Source organism: Strongylocentrotus purpuratus, unplaced genomic scaffold (assembly GCF_000002235.5).
Source record: "Strongylocentrotus purpuratus isolate Spur 01 unplaced genomic scaffold, Spur_5.0 spur5_scaffold_16, whole genome shotgun sequence".
In the NCBI taxonomy this organism is placed as follows: domain Eukaryota; kingdom Metazoa; phylum Echinodermata; class Echinoidea; order Camarodonta; family Strongylocentrotidae; genus Strongylocentrotus; species Strongylocentrotus purpuratus.
The window spans coordinates 18,241,996-18,261,999 of NW_022145601.1; positions in this window are offsets into that span (position 1 = coordinate 18,241,996).

Sequence of the window (20,004 nt, forward strand, 5' to 3'; positions counted from 1 at the left end):
AGTGTATGCATTAATATAAACATACATCACGAACATGCACTAATCCAATAAAACGCATTCTTTTATGCATCACAAAATGCGGCTTAGCATTAATTCTCCAAATGACAGAGCACCTTAAACGGATTACCATCATTTGGGAATTATGACAAACATCAGAACATCTCTCGTATTTGTAAAGTGGGGGCTATTATTGACTTCAGTCTCGTATTCATGTTTTATGTCAAAATATAATTCGCGTAATTGAGAGATGGATGAAAATAACCGATCAGCATATTGCATTTCTGTGACTCTATAAATATCAGTGGCGATGAAATAAGAAGGGAAAGATCTGCTTTTATTATCCCTAACACGAAAGCACGGGGGAAGGAGAAAAGGTAGAAATGTCGGCTCGCGGATTCAGGAGGGGGCACAAATATACCTCCTTTAAATTTTTGGAGGTAAACATTATGTTTACCACAAAATTATGCCCCTCAATTATAATCTCATTCCTTCCAACACGTCACCTGAAGACTAATAACCTTTCCTTCTTCTTCTTCTTTTTTTTTCTTCTTCTTCTTCTTCTCCCTCTTCTTTTTTTTTTTTTGTTCTTCTTTTTTCTTCTTCATCAGAGTATTTTCTAACACCAGCAACTGCAACTTTAGTTAACTTATTGTTATTACCCTTTTTCTTTTCGCCCCCCCCCCCCCCTTCGGCGTGTCAAGTAGTTTTCAGAATCCCTACCTATCTTGTACAAAATCCTGGATCCACCCATGGTTATGTCTACGCTTTTAAGAGTCGCGCGACGGAACATAGCAAGAACATGCTGGACATACACGTGCAAGTAGAATATTCATGAAATCAAGCAGGACAAAATGAAGTTGATTAAGTTATGGAATTGTCAAAGCAATGCGTACAAATTGAATGAGATTATTGACAAAAAGAAACAAAAATCTTATCAGACTGCCTACCGATTTAGTATCTGGACATGCAGCAAAGTGAAAGGAAATAATACAAAAAACGGACTTACTGAAAACGCTAGAAAATAGTGTGTGTGACGGGTAGGGCAAATTGGAACGAAAGAAGTCCAATTCCAGCATATACAAATTAAGTTTATGCACACTAATTTTTTCATTAAAGATTTATGTTTCTTGTTAATCAAACTGCGTCAAGAATCTTAAAACATGCTTTTAATTTTTAACAAGATTTCCTTCTTCTATGATTTTCTTCGTATTGCTCCGATTGTCTCATTTTCGCTCGCTGGATCACTGCAGCACAAACATAGCTCGTTCGACGTCACTACCAAACTAGCCAATCAGCTGTCAATGATGTCATATTGAATGCGGCGGCAAATATATTTTGTGAAATTATCGAGAAATGGACTATTTCTAATTGCAAACTAGTTTTATTTTGGATGGAAAAGCAGCCATTGTTATCTTGTCATTTATTTAAGTCATCAGAATAGGGTAAGTTACTTCTTAGATGATTCAAGAGGTCCATTTTGTAGATAAATTTTCAATTTCTTAGAATGTTCCACTGTGTTGCAGGGTACCGGGTGTATGCCATTGGGTGTGATGTGTTCGCGCGCTATAAGTACTGGCCACCGCGCCGTCGGGTGTATTCTCGTACTGATGTAGGTGCAAAGCTAGAATGGCCCATTTCCCTCTCTTATTATGCCTTTCTTAAGTTTCCGAACATTCCTTTCCTTCTTAATACTATAACTTTCACCTGCCTAAGTTATTCAAACCATACCACCTCGCCACTTCCATTACGTAATCATTAAAAGGATCCGCATATACAACATTTTCCTGCTATACGTTGTACCGCAGGGAAATAACAATCTCCCTGATATACCTTACAGTCCAAACGATAAATATGCGCCTTAAACGAAGCAGGCGACAATCGGCGTAGCAGACGACACTTGATAGTAATTTTGTATGTGAGATTGCTTTGCTAAATATAAATTACTTTGTAAATAAATATCAACTAAAGTTTCTTTTACATATCTTTAAACCATCATTGATATTTAATAATTCATGAGTGAGTAAAAGAAACATAACAAACTATATAATGGTATGAAATACTTGGTGGCAATTAGGGGAGTTTGACGTGATGACCGATTGCACCCCTCTGTTAATAACCGAATAGTCCATGGTGTGTCATGAATATTCATGTTTTTGCTTACCTCGGGGAAAATGTTTGCTTTTATTAAATGGAAAAATTACGGTGGGGGGTTGGATGAAATGGACATAATGAACCAAGCAGAAGTGATCTATGATAATTCATGCTTCTTATCCTTCGTGTGCTTGACCTATAATCTTACAATCGCTTGGCAGACTGAGTCCAAAGTTCGACTTGTTTCACATGTGTATTATAGGCAATGGCGAGCTTGCAATCTATTTTGAAAAATTACGGTGGGTGAACTTTCAAAAGTCAATGAGACATGAGGGCTCCAATGAAAGGGCTGGTGATAACGTACGTCGGGGTGGATGTGCTTTTTGTTTAAACAAAAAATGAATTTTGAACGATTTAAAAACAAAAAACGTCCATAGGCTAACATGTTAGGCTGCTGACTCTGACGATAGGGGACGTTGTGAAATGAGATTAAACGGAGCCATATGTTTACTTTTGTTGTAACACTACCACGAATATTTTTAATAATCCATCCACAGTTAAAAATGGTCACGACATCACATTTTGTATCAACACTCGTTGTACCCTGAAAACAAAAATGTTCCTTTTTTGTTTTGAAAATCTTCATAAATATGTTTACTTATTAGTTCTGATAACCGACAAGAATCTCTTTTTGTATTTATTTATTGAAATATATTCATTCAGGATAAAGAGAATCAGATATACATGTACATTGTAGATACAAAATCTTGTTTGCATCATGGTCCTGAACAGAATAAAAATGTAGTACAAGGAAATATAAATAATGAATATCACCAAAGCTCACAAGCAAAGGTATGAACAGTATAAAACTAACATATAAGAATGATACGCATTAGAAGTAGCACAAAACAAAAAACAAAAAACGACAATGTAATAATTGGAAATAACAGCGGAAAAAACATCAAGTCACTTTAATTAAAGGCATTAAAAGGCATCTATAAATATGTTTTGGACAAAGCAGGAAAGGCAATCTCCATGAAATGATGATTGGGTGTGAATTATTATTTCAAGAGAGTGTTTTACTAATTTATCAGTCTTTGACTAAAGTGCATTTTCATTAAAATGGTTTCGCTCATATCAATGCAATGACGATGTTGCTGATAAATTAATAATTGTAAACTAGCTTTAAGCATCCGTGGATACATGAACGAGACATGGTGATGGAGGAAATATTGCAATTATCTCTGATACGCCGGGATTCTTTCAGCCTTCATGTTTAATAGATCCAACAATATCAGACTGATTGAATCACAGCTGAATTCATGTCCATGAGGATGGCGGCTCGTTATTCCTCAGTCACACGAAAAATATTAAAATGATGGTGGCATTAAAAAGTCATGACATATTTTCCCCTAAAATGCTCGCGAAACGTAGGATAAATTCGCGAGCTTTGATTTCATGGTCGCAGAATTATTTCCCTGGCCCTCTTCTTTGTGCATTATTGCATAATGCTGGCGCGCGCGGCACGTACATTCACAATATTACCGACTTAGATGGGTGAAATTTTGCGAAATGGGGAAAGAGGGAACTAATGTTGCGGCCCATGAATACAATTTGTCATTTTTTCTTCTTTTTTTTTACCGTAAATTTCGAGACAATCTTCATGACTTTTTAATGTAATATAAAGGGACATTTTTCGCGAATTTTGATAAAAATATTTCGAGAAAATAACCGTTAAATGCCACCATACCGGACCAAAAAAACAGACCGAAAGAGACACTACAACACTTCTATAGGCCAAGAATCAGTAGGTATGGTTTGGTGTCGATTAATCTGGCGGTGTGACTGCGGTGTCACTCAAAATTCTCCATGAGTCGAAGGCCCGACAGACCATGAGGCCTCATTTTGTTTAATGTTTGTAAAAGACTGAGAAACGTGTGTTCATGGATAGGAAAAATAATGTAAGGAACAATTGACCTTCCGACATTTTTTTTAAAATTTCATTTAATATGTATAGCGCTAACAGCAATAAAATCTTCAAATGAGATGGTATGAAGCGAAAATCATCGTACGTTTGAGATATAATTGATATCCTTTATTTACCTTGTAGGCGTTCTTCAAGCTGTTTTATTTTTGGGCACCAATTAGTACCATCGTCACGCAATTTACAGCCCTTTCTAATCACAGTCTCCCTCTCTCTGTCTATATCTGTCTCTATCTGTCTCTCTCTCTCCCTATCTCTCTCGGCGTACATGTTTAATTATCTTTATCCCGCTCGTTTCATATTTCAATCCAACTCAAATAATTTTATTTCCATAACTCGATCAAAACATGTAAAAAATACTTACATGACATTAATGTCAAATGACACTTGTAATATAAGATCAACAATTTAAGTTATTTGTAATTGTAGGTGTCAATAAGTAATCAAAACATTTTAGGCTGCATGAGATGTAACCATAATATTATCATAAATTAAGTCGAATTTTAAAGGAAATTGGGAAATCCACTAAAAAGCAGAGCTTGTATTTGTGTGGGGTACTCCAAAAAAAAATAAAAGGAAAGTAAAAAAGAAAGAAAAACTGTTTCTTCATACTCATCTTCCTTTAACTACTTATTTCTCTATCCCTCTATCCTTCTTTTTCGAAATTTCGTTTATGTTAGGTTATAGTCTGCTGGCATAGCTTTAGCACGATAACCTTCCTAGTCTCTCTTTCTCTCTCTCTCTCTCTCTCTCTCTCTCTTTCTCTCTATCCCTCCCTCTCTATCTCTCTCTATATATAGCTCCTCCCCTCTCTCTCTCCCTATTTCTCTTTCTTTATTTCTTCGTCCATAAACTCTCATTAGCCCACTCGTTCTAGTTTTTCCTAATATCTATATGATGACCGAATTGCGTTTTGCTTAATTTATTATATTTAGGTCACAGTAAATGGACTCATAAGCGATTATCAGTTTCAAGAGAAGGTTGAGTTCTGGGGAGAGGTGAAATATAATTTGTGAGCGTTATCATTGTTATTATGCAAGCGTGGAAGAACATCAAAGGAAAAATGTTCTCTGAAAAGCAAGGCTCTTCAAATGCCTTCATATTCTAAATATGACAATGGGAATATGATGGGAATATATAGGTCGATATAAAACAAATACTAAAAGAAGAACACATGCAACAACAACACCGAAAAAAAAGACTTTCAAAAGAAAAGATTTTTTTTCCCAACCATTTGGAGAGTTTCTGATAACGTGTATTTAAATTATGTGATCCCCCCTTTCATTATAAAATATTTATCATGGTTCATATCAACCAGCTAGATACTGATTTAGCTGATTGAATAAATTGCTGTAACTCGATGTTCAAAAGAAGCTCTATATATGTTTCTTAATCGCTTTTTACAACGTTGCCATTATTATTCTGAAGTTTGAATGTTCAATGCAATTTATTAGATGATGACGTAGATCCTAATCAAAATAATGATCGGTTGAAAGCGTACACATGACCAGGCATTTATTTTGCCTAACGCGTAATTTGGATAATGACCGGGCGTTATCCAATGGTAATGACCGGTCATTATCAAAATTATGTTATAAAACAAATGAAACATAAACTTATAAAACAAATAATACACATCATTTTGTTCAGGCATTAGTAAAATTACCCCCACTCGGTACCTTCAAAACAGTCAAAACGCCCTCGGCTATCGCCTCGGGTGTGTTAGACTGTTCCAAAGGTACCTCGTGTGGATAATTATTACTAATGCCCTCACTGCTGTGTATTATTTGTATAATAAACACATTACCGTAGTACATAGAAGACAGCGGAGAGATAATTATAACAGAGTAGGGGTGTAAGAAAGGGAGAGAAGAGAGAGAGAGGAAAAAGCGGGGAGAGGGAGGAGACATGAGGAGCGAGAGGGAGAGAGAGAGAGAGAGAGCGACAGGTACGAGGGAGAGGAAGAGACAAAGGGAGACAAAGGGCGAGAAAGGGCGAGAGAGGGAAAGAGAGTGTGTGTGTGATAGGAGAGAAAGGGGAAGAGGGGAGAAAGTAGACGAATTCCTTCAACTTTAGAACAAAATCTACTCCACACTTCATTTTTTTCTCAAAGCAGAAAATTGAACGCACTAGTTATTTATACGTTCATGATCATTTCTTTTATGCCATATAACTTTTAATCTTGTTGCTTTTGACATCATTAAATGTTGTCTATTGAGTAGACATACTTTTATCCTTATCACAAAGATAAGCTCTTGTCATGGTGAATTGTAAAATGTCAAAGTTTTTAAAAAGAAATTGTCATCCCTCTTTCGCTTCGTTAAATTTAATAACGACCCATATCTTACGTTTTATTCTTACGTATCACCTGAGCAAACGGATACGGTCTATCAAATTTCACGGAATTATACAAGAATTTGTCAAGGTCTCGATGCTTCAACTCGATTTTAAATCGGTTATCTTGAGGGACAGTAATGGCTCAGAATTTGATGGGGTGCATATTGTATTCATTCATGTGCATAAATCAAACTCAGGGTCAATTTCAATACCGTTTTAAGCGTCCATGGAAATCAGGTCATGTTTTGAAATATGACATTTTCCTGTTCGCACATTTCAAACCACGACGCCAAGGTTACTATGATTTTTCCATGCGATTATTTTGTATACGTAAGTTGTTTTATTGCTAATGGATTTTTGTTGTTTGTCTGTTTGCGTATCACCATTGTGTGTGTGCGTGTGTGTGCGTGTGTGTGTGTGTGTGCGTGTGTGTGTGTTTGTGCTTGTTTGTGTGGGGGAGAGAGGGAGAGAGAAATGGGAGGGAGAAAGAATTTATTTATTTATTTTATTTATTTGAACATATTTCATCAGGATAACAAGATCAGAAAGGACTGGTTTACATCCTGGTCCTGAATATTAAAAGCTTACACTAAAACATCAAAACAGAATAATCATACATATATAATGAGAATTGTTAAAATACTCATGAAGTCATGATAAAAATATATAGTGACCATAATCTTGAGTAAAAACCAAGTCAAAAATACATGATATTTAATTAAATATATAAAAACACAATAATGGAATCAAGTAATCAACTAATCTATTCAAAATCTAAACTCTATCACACTACAAAATGAACTTATATCATGAAGTACCAAATTAAACTTAAAGCAAAAAGAGCAAAAACAACGATGATATTATTCATAATTTGCTGAAATAGGTTTTTTTATACATGTTTTTAAAACAGTCGATGGATTGTGCATTTTGTAGGTTAGAGGGTAAATTATTCCATACTTTGCCGCCTTCGTAACGTAAACTATTCTTGAAAATTTCAATACTAGGCTTGGGAAGGACAACACTCATTGAGTTAGCCAATCTCGTATTCATTGGATGCCGTTCAAAAACCATGTCAATAGCATTGCACAAACGTAATGGAGCGTAACCATAGATACATTTATACATTATACAAGCAAGGAAATAGTTACGTCTTTCTTCTAAAACCTGCCATTTCACTCTTTTAACAATATCAAGACCACTTTCATTAAAATCAAAATTCCGTTCAACTATCCTTGCTGCTCTTTTTTGTAATCTAAAAATAATGTTCTTGTTGTAAACAGAACAATTCCCCCATATCGAGCATGCATAATCTGATATAGGTTGGATTATACATTTATAAATTTTATTCAACACATTCGTATCGGTGAAATTACTGACCTTTTTCACAGAAAATATTTTATAAGCTAACGATTTACTGAGCTTCTTTACATGGATATTCCAGGTTAGGTTTTCGTCCAATTCAATTCCTAAGTACCTAATGTTTTTTTCTTGTTTGATTTTATTTCCATCCAAAGAAATGTTTAAATCCTGACTATTTTGCGAGTTGCGTTTCAATAACATACTGTAAGTTTTTTCAGTATTAACTTTTAGTTTATTTCTTTTATACCACTTACTAATTCCCTCTAGATCAGCCTGCAGCTTATCCCTAATAACTTCGATATTCTTATCAGAAATATATATAACAACGTCATCAGCATATATATTGCATGAACATGATCTTAGACATTCACTTATATCATTAATAAAAACAAGAAAAAGTAAAGGACCCAGTGCACTGCCCTGGGGTATTCCAATAGACAGACTCTTAAAATTAGACAGTTTCTCATGACAATAAACAGTTTGTTTTCTACCAGACAAGTAGTTTGAAAACCATATCAACTCATTATTCTGAACACCATATCTTTCCAATTTTTGCAGTAATAACTTATTATCGATACAGTCAAAACATTTCGATATATCGAGGAAACAAGTACCAACCATTTCACGTTCATTAAAAGAATCATACCAATCATCTAAAATCTTATGTAAACATGTTGTTGTCGAGTGGTTCGGTAAAAAAGCATATTGATCAATATTTATAAAGTTGTGTTTTTGAAGATATAAAAGTAATTGACTCTGAATTTCTTTTTCCAGTAATTTAGCTAAGTGACATACCACCGAGATGGGCCTATAATTAGTCATATCACCCAAATCCCCTTTACCCTTATAAATGGGAGTGGTCCGAGCAATCTTCCAGTCTTCCGGTATTAATCCGCTTAACAGACTTTCATTAAACAATACACTCAGAGAGGTACTTATATAAGGCGATGCTATTCTAAGTAGTTTGGTATCAAAATTTAAAATATCAAGACTTGAGTCACTCGATAGCTGGGAAAGGATCTTTCTAACCTTTTCAACTGTAACTGATTGGGATCCGAAAGTGTATGTGCTATCAGGATGATTCCATATAAAAACTTCATTTTGAAATGAATCAGAAATTTGCTTTCCTATATTTACAAAATATTCATTAAAATCATCAAAAGAGAGAGACAGAAAGAGAAACAGAGAGGGACAGACATACATACAGAGACGAATAGATAGTTAGACACACACACACACGCACATACTGGTTATGATGTATAATCTACTAAAGTATAAAATAGACAAGTATAATATTTATCACTACTTAATCTTTAGCTAGTAAAGTTTCTTGTGTGTTTTCCCCAACCATGAAGACAAAGATTCGTCCGTTTCTGTTCTTCTAAAAAGTGTGTGGACCACCGTCCCTCGACATTTCCTTTCTATGATCAATTTTCTACCAATCTTGACTTTTCTACTGTACAACGTTTACTAACTCTCCATTCCAATTTGTTTCTCCCTCCGCTTTATTATGCGCAAATAATTTTCACCTCCTTTTGTTTGTAAGGAAGGAAGTAATCGCCATCTCCATACGTCATGTATGTATCAAAATCTGCCGGGTGAAGTTTGCGCTCTGCTCATTGCTTTGACGTTTCAATATACCTTGAACCTAAATGCGATTAGGGAAAAGATGATTATTTTATTTTTCAGTCAAGCATGGATTTCGTCGACAAGAGCATTGTGCAAAGAGAGGTTAAGCCCGAATGAAATTGACGTTTATTCGCGATGGATTGTTGAATGGAAGATATATATATATATATAGAGAGAGAGAGAGAGACAGACAGACAGACAGAGACAGAGACAGAGACAGAGCGAGAGAGAGGATATAGAGAGAGAGGGGGAGACAGAGAGAGAGAGAGATGAAGAGGAAGAAGGAAAAGAGAAAATAGCTTAACGCCTTGATGATCTTGTTTAATTCCTTCACTAAAAATAACCTTCACTAATAAATAGTCTTGGGTTGCCGATGAGCTCTTATAAATTCTCCAAAAGCGATTTTACAAGACCTAACAAGAAGAAAAAAAACCCGCTTCACAACGGCTTTCATCTGCCGGGAACCAAAACGGCGTCAACTCTGTCATTTCCATGTCAAAGTTCATATATATATGCGCTTAACGTCTTTATCATTGTCAACATGCGCTATACTGTTGGAAATAATGCACATCTCTTTTTACATAAACTTAAAGTTTACTTTAATTTAAAAACATCACTGCACACTGAAGTTTTCCTTGTAGACATGATATACATTTGACTTCTTCATTAAAATTTCTTTCCGGCATTCCTCCAACAAAGAACAGCAAATTTGCAAAGGAAACGATGTATTCTTAAGAAATATATTCATCAACGTTTCACCTTGCTTTCGGCTGATTCCTTGCTCTTTTTAATTTTCCTTTTTTTGTTGCCGATTATATTACCTTCCGCTTGCACAATCCTTTTGTTGATATTCCAAAAGGAATTTATTTTCACTCTCTGTTCATACTTTATTTTCCGTGCACGTTATATGTATACTTATAGTTTCAGGAAATGTCTTACTAGTTCCAAGAAACGTATTGAATACTTCCAGTGTCATGATTTCGTAATAAAAGGGCATCAATTTAATGATCTTAAAGGATTGATCTAAATACAAAGGTGTTGCGGAGCCATCATAACATCAATACATCCCCGTCGCTATCAACAACAACAAATTTGTGAGTGTGTCATCAAAAGAATTATGACGTTTCGAGCTGTTCAACAATACCAGCCACAACTAACTTTGAAGAAATCTATCTGCATTGGCATCGTTTTTATTGCTAAGATGTTATTTCTGTCGTTATTTTGCTATGTTGGAATTCTTCCGACATTACCCCGAAATTTTATTATAGTGGGTCGCAAATTTTTTTTCTAACTCTCCCAATCTCGCGAAATTTCAACCAGCTAGCCGATGCCGGCGCGAGGCACGTATACGTAAATGAGAAACCGGCTAGAAAGGTTTAATTTTGCGAGATGGGGGGAAGAGAGAGAGAGAGAGAGAGAGAGAGAGAGAGAGAAGGGAAATGATTTTGCGACCCATGATATAAAAGTTTGCAAATTTATCCTAAATTTCGTGAAAATTTTCGAGAAACTGAATTTTTAATGTCCCTAAATGGTTATAATATTCCTTGAAAATTATCGCGAAAAGGGCTGTAAAATTCTACCACTTTGATCTCCACCACACCGTACCAACGCAAATATTCAAATATTGTTATGCAGCGCTAGGATGGCTAGGTTAGGTTTTAAAATGTTGCTCTCGTCGGTGTGACTGGGCTAGTTGTAACGGGAAATACAATGCTGGTTCAATCTCATCACTTTCTGTTTTAAGTTATTATCCCTCCATCCCCTGATAAGCAAGTACTGCACATTTTATAGGGGAAAGGTAAGTGTTTCATGCATGTATTTTGGTTGTCTTTGTTCCCTGCACGTTCGCATTTATTTCTTGTAGCTATCCGATTACCTCCATACCGGTATGATTGAAGTATGAGAAGTGTTGTTTGAAATTGCTCGGTTTCCATTGTTTTCATTTCTCTGTGTGTATGTGTCTGATAAAAAATTAAATAAAACTACTTCTTACGTAGTGTTGCAGATCAGGCGTTTATAAGAATTACATCAATACATAACAAGAAACACAATCAAGTAATAACGTAAATATTCTAAAAAAAATCAAATCAAGGTGTTTATACCTAGTCCTCCTTATCAGTCGTTTACAAAAATAATATCCATCTCTTTCTATGTATGGAATACATTTATTAATGTAAACTAGTATTTCATAACAGTCGTTATGTTAAAAATTAATCACCATTATATTTTAACTGTAGTGTGCCCCCTTTAAAAAAAATTCCTGAATCCGCCCCTTGTCTGATGCTTGTGTGAGGGGGAACAAGATGCTAGGTCACAAACAAACAGATATTTTCCAAGGCTGAAACTACCGGCAGATAACGAGGATGCCGGCTCCATATTGGCCGTTCTCCCTTTCCAAGTTCATCGGTAGTTGTTCAGCAATTTCGCGACACCAATATATTTTTAAAAACGGAAGAATAAAAACAAAGAAAAACAACCAATTTCCTCTACCGATACTGGAGAGCGTTTTTCCTTTTCAATATGTGTTTTTTTAATTATTTTCGTTCACAACAGACCTCGTTTTTTCAATGTTTGGCGTCTACAAATGGTATACATGGTTTAAATTGATCGGCGACCTTTTTTTGATACTAAGAAAAAAGGTCGCCTCTCAATTTAAACCATTTTAATTCCCAATAAAAAAAGTATTATTTCAGCTAACTGTATGCCTAGAGCACGTCGTGTTTAGTTCTTAATATGTTTTTTTTTCGACGGTTTTTCATAAGTGACCACCATGATATTTTCTTAAAATCTAAATGATTTGAAGAGAGTTAAATGGGCGAAGCAATAAGGGCTAAGAAAAATGATTACAATAAGGATACAGGGGCGGATCCAGGAATTTCTTACCGGGGGGGGGGCACCAAATGGCATGGGGTGAAATCAGTAGCGTACGCAGGATTTTTTCAAGGGGGGGGGGTTCAAAATTTTTAAATCGGGCCGAAAATTTTGCAACGACTCAGCCGGCAGCTAAATAAGCGGGGGGGGGAGGGGAGGGGGGATAAGAGCACATTTAAAAAAAAAAAAAAAAAAAATTAGCTCCCCAAAATTTGAAAACGCGCCGGTCGCAAATTCGCTCGGTGGGGGGGGGGGGGGGGGGGGGGTAGTAAGCACTAATTTTTTTTGGCCGTGGGGGGGGGGGCACGTACCCCCTACTACTATACTACTGCCAATACTACTACTACTACTACTACTTCTACTACTACTACTACTACTACTACTAGGCTACTGCTACTACTACTACTACTACTACTACTACTACTACTACTATAATACTACTAAAAATACTTCTTCAAATTTTGAACCTTTTAAAACCCTATTTATAAACTACATGTTATCCAAAAATGGTGCAAAAAAATACGAAATCCTGAACCAACATTTTGAGGGAGCAAAGCGACCGAGCTATAGAAAAGTCTCGCATTTCAAACCCTTTAAGAAAAAACCTTATTTGTAACGTAATTTGTCCTAAATAGTTTCTTTCATCTTTTATATACCTCTTTCCCCCCCCCCCCCCCCTCTCTCTCTCTCTCTCTCTCTCTCTCTCTCTCCCTCTCTCTCTCTCTCCTCTTTCTCTCTCTCTCTCTTCTCTCTCCCCTCTCTTTCTCTCCTGTACTTTTTCGCCCCTCACTTTGCACCCCTTCCAGCTAATTGACCCCCCCCCCCAAGAGGAAAACAAATCTCTGCTAGCTAGGCTCTAACGGGAAATTGAAAGATGTATACAATAAGCGTAATTTAATTTGAGTTGCATCATGTGTATCTCGATCCGAAGGCCATTATCAGATAATGTGTACGTGCTACCACTAGGGTCAGAGTATTTTAATCAAACATTAAATCAAATCCTGTATTACCACAAGCCCTTAAAGAGAAGGTAGAGTCACTAGAAATGGTGAACACTACGTGTAAATTGTTGGCTGTCTTTAATAATCTGTTTATGTCAGTTTGAATGAATATCATAGTAAAAATCTTTCCTCGATCAAATGGAAATGCTCTTCGATTGCTCTCATAATAGGCCATTTTCGTAATGTAATCAAATTTATTGCTCAAATCTTTGTTAGGTGTCTCGTTACAAATAATTTTATTCACCTGACTAAATTGTTACGAATAATTGTTTTTCACTATGCAGAATGAGAATTGCATTCATTGGTGTTGTTAGGTTAGGACAAGCCATCATGTTTGCAGACAGATTATATCACAACGTACGTAATCCAAATAAAAGACCAGGGGAGCGTTTCACAAAACTTGTCATAAGTGACAAATGACAGTTTTTGTTATATGCTACTGAAATCCTTGCTCCTGATTGGGTATCGTCAGATTTGTCACTGATTTTTTTTTGTCACTGATCATTTGTCATTGAAAAAAGGCTTTGTGAAATGCCCCCCTGAACTAATACATAGCGCACTTGAAGGTATAATGTCCCATTTGCAGGCCAACAAAATTAAAAGGTTGAATTCCAACGGTATTTGAAAGATAATACTAATTTAGAACTTCCCTCAACACGTTAGGGCTTGAAAGGATCTTTTAGTTGAAAAATAACGAACATTAGTTGTCGATTCGAGTTTAGTGATTGCAATCACTATAGTCTAAAGCCTAGAAAGTATAAACGGATTTCCTTGCATAATTTTACCTTTAAGGACATTGCTAACGTTTAAATTTCACAGATAGGTCCATACGTGACATGTTCATAATTCCTGCAAAGTTCTACAGAATTTGATGTTGGCTGCAAATGGGACATATACCTTTGAATTGCAACGGCAGGGTTAACCGACCGCCATCAATGTAATAATCATTAATGATTGTGCTTTGAGGTATTGACTAAAAAGCATGTCATTGGATATCTCATGTGATTAGTGAGCGCGTATCGAAATCCAATAACGCTCAAAGCGATGCTTTTTCCGAAGTTCCCTTTTGGCTATGATGAACACGATTACAAGTCATTTCGTTAAAAAGGTGAATAAGCAGACCTGCCGACAATATTGGATCATGATATAGTGAGTGGCGTATCGGGATTCAAGTCATTGGGCGTCGACGATGGGGGTGTGGGTGGGGAGGGGTTGACTAGAGTACCTATATATAGAGTACCTATATATAGGTACTCTAGGGTTGACTCTCCCAAGTCCCTGGTCTGCCTGTCTGTCTGTGTGTAGTGGTGGTTATTTTACCTGACTGCTAGAAAGCATTAATGCTTGTTAGTAAGCAACCAGAGGACCGACGGCTTTAGGTCCTCTCCGAGAGACATGGTAATGAGGATTAATGCCTTACCAAAGGGCACTATATAGCGCTTCGACTTGGTTTCGAACCCGGGTCGCCGTATTACTAGACCACTGCTCTACCAACCGAGCTATCGCGCCTCCTGCGAGGGGGGGGTGACTCTCCCCCCCCCCCTCTCTCTCTCTCTCCCTCTCTCTCTCTCTCTCTCTCTCTCTCTCTCTCTCTCTCAGTCTTCTGCCTCCCCTACATCTGCGCCTCTGCCTGCCTGTCTGTCTATCTATCTGTAGGCCTATGTTTAATTCTCTCTCTCTCTCTCTCACACTATCTCTCTCTCTCTCTCTCTTTTTCTCTCAACCACTCAATCCCTGAGGTGCCCCGTCATAATGTATGTTCGCCCCCCCCCCTCCCATACCTTTATTTGTTTTTAAAAAAAGAAGACGGGCCCCTCCCTTTGGTGCTCAAGGGGGGGGGGGGTGCGATTTTGCAAATTTTCGGGGGCAACAACAAAAATAATGCTCATACCCCCGACTGAGCAAAATATTGGCCGGCGCGATTTTGACATTTTCTGGAGCAAAAAAAAAAAATTGTCCTCGATACCCCCATGGGATTCCTGACTGACCTAAAGGCTTATAATTATGAATGCAGCATATGAGCACAATCCAGGATTTTAAAAAAAAATCTGAGGCGAAGATACCCAATCCTGTATGCACGGCAACATTTGCTCCGGAGTGTTTTTTGTCAAAGATATAGACTAGGGTTGGGGTTGCTATTGGATTTTAGGTAGGGTCAAGGTTGGGTATAGTGTTTGTTCTAGGATTGAAGTTAAGAACTCGAAGAGTGTAAGATATATTTACCGTGGTATTGTCACTGGAGCATGTGTAGTATAAGCCGCTCCCTACCCCTCTCTCCCAGCCTCTCTTCCTCTCTCTCAATTTTTTTTTTCTCCGGCCTCTCTTTGATTTGAAAATCCCCTCTGTATACTTAAAACAAAAATAATATATATTATGAAATTATGAATATACGTGGCCCATGCTTCTCCCAGCGCTACTTCGATGCTTGCAACCAATCATTATGTATTTAACGACTTCATGAGATGAGGGAGGTGTGATCACTTTGTATTTAACCAGCAATGGAGTGGGTTTCAATCAGATGGAATAATGACAGCGTATCTCGTTTCCGATCGGTTTCGTGATATATTAATCCAACAACCTGCGGAATTCTTCGGTCACATGAGATGCAGCGCATTGTGGTACCTTATTTGTCGTCGTTATAGTACACCAAACGTTTAACAAACTAAAAGTTAGGAGTGGGATGAAATTAATCTCATACTGAATTAGCCTCGCCTTGCCTTACACGTTCGTTTACAGAAGCACAGTACACAGCAGCAAGAGGTGAGAGACATACATACAAAACTAATTGAAAGGGAGATCGAGAGTGAGCGAGAGAGGGGGATAAAAAGAGAGAGAGTGAGAGAGAGAGAGAGGGAGAGAGAGAGAGAGAGAGAAGGGGATAGAGGGGGTACGTAGCTAGGAAAATAAACAGAGATAGAGAATTAAAGATAAAGAGATATGGGTAGATCGAGAAAGAGAGAGAGACAGATAGAGAGACAGAGACAGACAGAGAGAGAGTGAGAGACAGAGAGAGAGAGAGAGAGAGAGAGAGGGTGAGGGAAGGGAATAGGGGGTGGGGAGAGCGAGGAAGGATGGGGTAGCGATCACAGGAGATTGGGAATGAGATCGATCCCCTTACAAAAAAGTACCATGGTAACCATGTTTTTTTGTCCAAATTACCATCCACCATGGTAACCATGGTTATCATGGTACCAAAACAATGAAATACAAAAACTCGACATAAGAGTTGACATGCCTACCTACCAAGTCTACCAACAATGGAATACCTGAAGTATAAAACAATACATTATGCTCGCCTCTGATTTTGTTTTAACAGCACCCCATTAAACATATGTTTCTGATTCTCCTTAAAGTAAAACAAAAAATAGGGTAAAAAAGAGCCTAGAAACATGAAAGAAAAGAAAGAGGAACAAAAAGAGAAAAAACAACAGCAACAACAAAGAGAAGGGGAAAAGAGCGAAAAATAAACAAATAAGAATGAAAAAAAAAGAAAACTAAACTACACAACCTTAATAATGGAAAACAACGAAAACAGAAGGAAAAAACGGCAACTCGAAATGGTGCTGATAGTCCCTTTAAGCACTTCATTTGTATGCTTCAATGTGATATACGTTTGCTGAATCTTGTCATATAACTTGCAGCTGCGAACTGTTTGCTTTCAATAACGGGCCAGAATTCATCCATTATGTGTTATTATCATAAGTCGAAAACTTACGAACCATTATCGGATTAATTGCCTTTTAAAACGCCATTTTAATCCACACACGAAGATATGGCTACGATTTATACCTCTCTCGAAAACTGGCAAATTGCATGTATAAGTGTCGCAGTTCTAGATCAGAAGGGGCTTGGGAGCCCTATGACCTACCCCCATCTTCACCTAAATATTTCTTTACTATAAATGAATTTGAGCGAGGCACAATATAAATGTAAGAACTCCCATAGGCCCCGAAATCCCACCAAAGCCTCCCAGTTTTTATTCTAAAATCGCGCCTGTTGTATGTGACATTTTAAATGCAATAGCAAAAATAAAAATGCAAAGTCAAATGTTGAATAGAGGTGTGATTTCCTCTCAAGTGAAAAGATAAAGTTTCAAAACATCGCATGACTATCAAAATGTCCGAACCGCATTACAGCGCTCAACAGACACGTTAAAGTCTTCCCTCAATTAGTGATACGTAAACTCCATAAATTAGAAGTAAAATGCACTCGTTTCTTAAAAAACGAAAAAGAAATATAAACGGTGAGGAGAAACGTCCTAGCATAATATTGAGAGTTACCTGTGAATTTCAGATGATCGGAATTAAAGCCCGTCTGCACTAGTTTGGCCAGGGGGTTAGTCCTCACTGCAAGGTCACTGCAAGGTCACCGACAGGTGGTTATCTCATCAAATCAGCTCTCAATTAATATAAGAAAAAGAGGATCATGGGGGGCTAACAGACACCAATTAGGCATTGTTTGCTTTATAGAGGGCGCAAGTAGCTATAAGTAGTGTAGTGGGGCTTTAATGCAAGCATGTTGTGCGGGTACTGTTCGTGGCGTATTGTAGAACGCCGATGTTTTATTAGAAGATTTTATGATTGATTGGAATCTTATCATTTTGGGGTATATATTCGAGGCAAAATAAGTTTGTAGTTTCAAATGAGAAGGAAAAAAATATCAGATGAGGAGCTGCATAAGAGCAAAATGCAGAGTTTTTGTGAATTCCAAATGGTTAAAAATAATGCAGGATTACTGCGAGGCAATGTACACGGCGATTTGTTGAACGCCAAAGTTTCATCATAAAAGTTGATCAAGAGATGCAGGCCTGGCCTGAAGACAATCTCCTAACTTTGTACGTATATTGTTCTGGAAAGTAATGAAACTGATAGCAATGAACCATCAATAGAGAGTTTTCATGGCCTACAGATAAAGATTTCTTATTATGCCATTCTATTATTTCGTTCTTTTTATGTATGTATAAAAGATGCGGGCATCTAAATTTCCAAACAAACTCTAATGGTGGTGAACCATAAATACAGTTTTATGACTTTCACATAATGACTTCGTGGTATTCATTCCATCACCTAACTATAAAATCTTCCCTTTTTTTACATCAAATATTCATTACTCAGGAAGTCATCAAACTCGCTCAATTTTGTATCGTATCATTATCGGTTTATCACAGCAGATGTCGTTAAATTTTATTGATAAGCCTTTTGACATTTATTTCGTAAATAATCTTTTTTTTTAATGTGGGTCGTGTTAGTTGTTTGTTAAATCTAAATTGGATTTTGCTTCAAAGAGAAATTTGACTTCTGGAAAAGAAAAAAAAAGGAAGAATTTGTCACTTTTGTTCTTCTCATTGTTTTTACGTCAGTTTGGAGAATACCAACCTCTCCCGAAAAAACATTGCTGTTCAAATGCCCTCATATGGCATTCGAAAATTTGGGCCTAACCAGCATATGTGCTTAGTTCCATATAGCTATTATTGAGTGCAGAGAGCATCTATCTTTAACAAGATCAAGTCCAAAAAAATATTTCCAAACCTTACAGTACACTACGATTCTTATCCGTAATCAACCTTTCCCCAATTCTTTCCAGAAGTTTCTTTCAGTGTAATAAAATAACCAGTACTCAAATTTATCTTTGATAATATTTTTTCCTCGAAGTAGCACTTTATAAAGACATCTCGAGCATTTAATCTTTAAAAAGAACGAGGAGCAAAATTAGCGATATTTATTAACGCTTTTTTTCTTATTTTCTACTCAAAGAAAAATGCAAAACTTGGGAGAAAACTACTCTAAAAGAAATCGTAAAATTCAATTTGGCAAAAATCAGTAAAGTTGGTGTGACGTACAATGTAGTGCAGGACAACTTTGAAATGTTTTCCACCGTTTCAAATTTTATTCATTCAGTCATTGTTACATTGTTAGAAATATTCAGGTATAATTTATAAGTATTTATAAGTTTGTTGTTAGAATAAAAAAAAATGATTGAACACATTGACATTTCATATGACTCACTTTAGAAGTGCCGACATTTTTACTTGAACAACTTTTCTCTCTCCGCACACTTTCCAGAGTAAAATCTAACACACGCAAACAAATTAATCAAATAAATGAAATTTTTGAAAAAGATTACAATCTTTGAGAAATATAAAAGAGATATTACATGTACATTGGTCAAACAATTTTGCTACAATCCTTGGTTTTGTTAAAGGACCAAACAGGTCTCGCTTGCCATCCTATAAGTAGCATCAGAAGGATGCACAATCATCACTTTTTCTTACAAAAAAATATTATATAATGGAGCCTCAAAATATAACTGAGATGTGAAGTATAAAATGTTAGCGCTATCAAAAACTAAGTAATTCCTAAAATACCCAAAGAAAAGCACATTATCAAACTCAGTGGTTTATCAGCGGTTCAGTTAGTGGAATTATATATATTGTGATGACAATTTATTTGGGCGGGGCATACACGCAAAGATGCACATTTACTAAATCTTCTGTAATTAGCTTTCAGATAAAAATATCTTCAAGAAGCCCATAACATCAGAATAAAGAGCAATTTGCAAAATTTGCTTACATTTTACAAAGTCAACATATCACTGAAACTGAATAGAATTACAGAACCTGTAATTACTGATCTACTTAACAGATAAAAACAAAATAGCTTTGTATATTAACATATAATCTACTGTTGAGTAATACTTTCAGTCAATAATGAAATAATATACTGTTTTTAATAT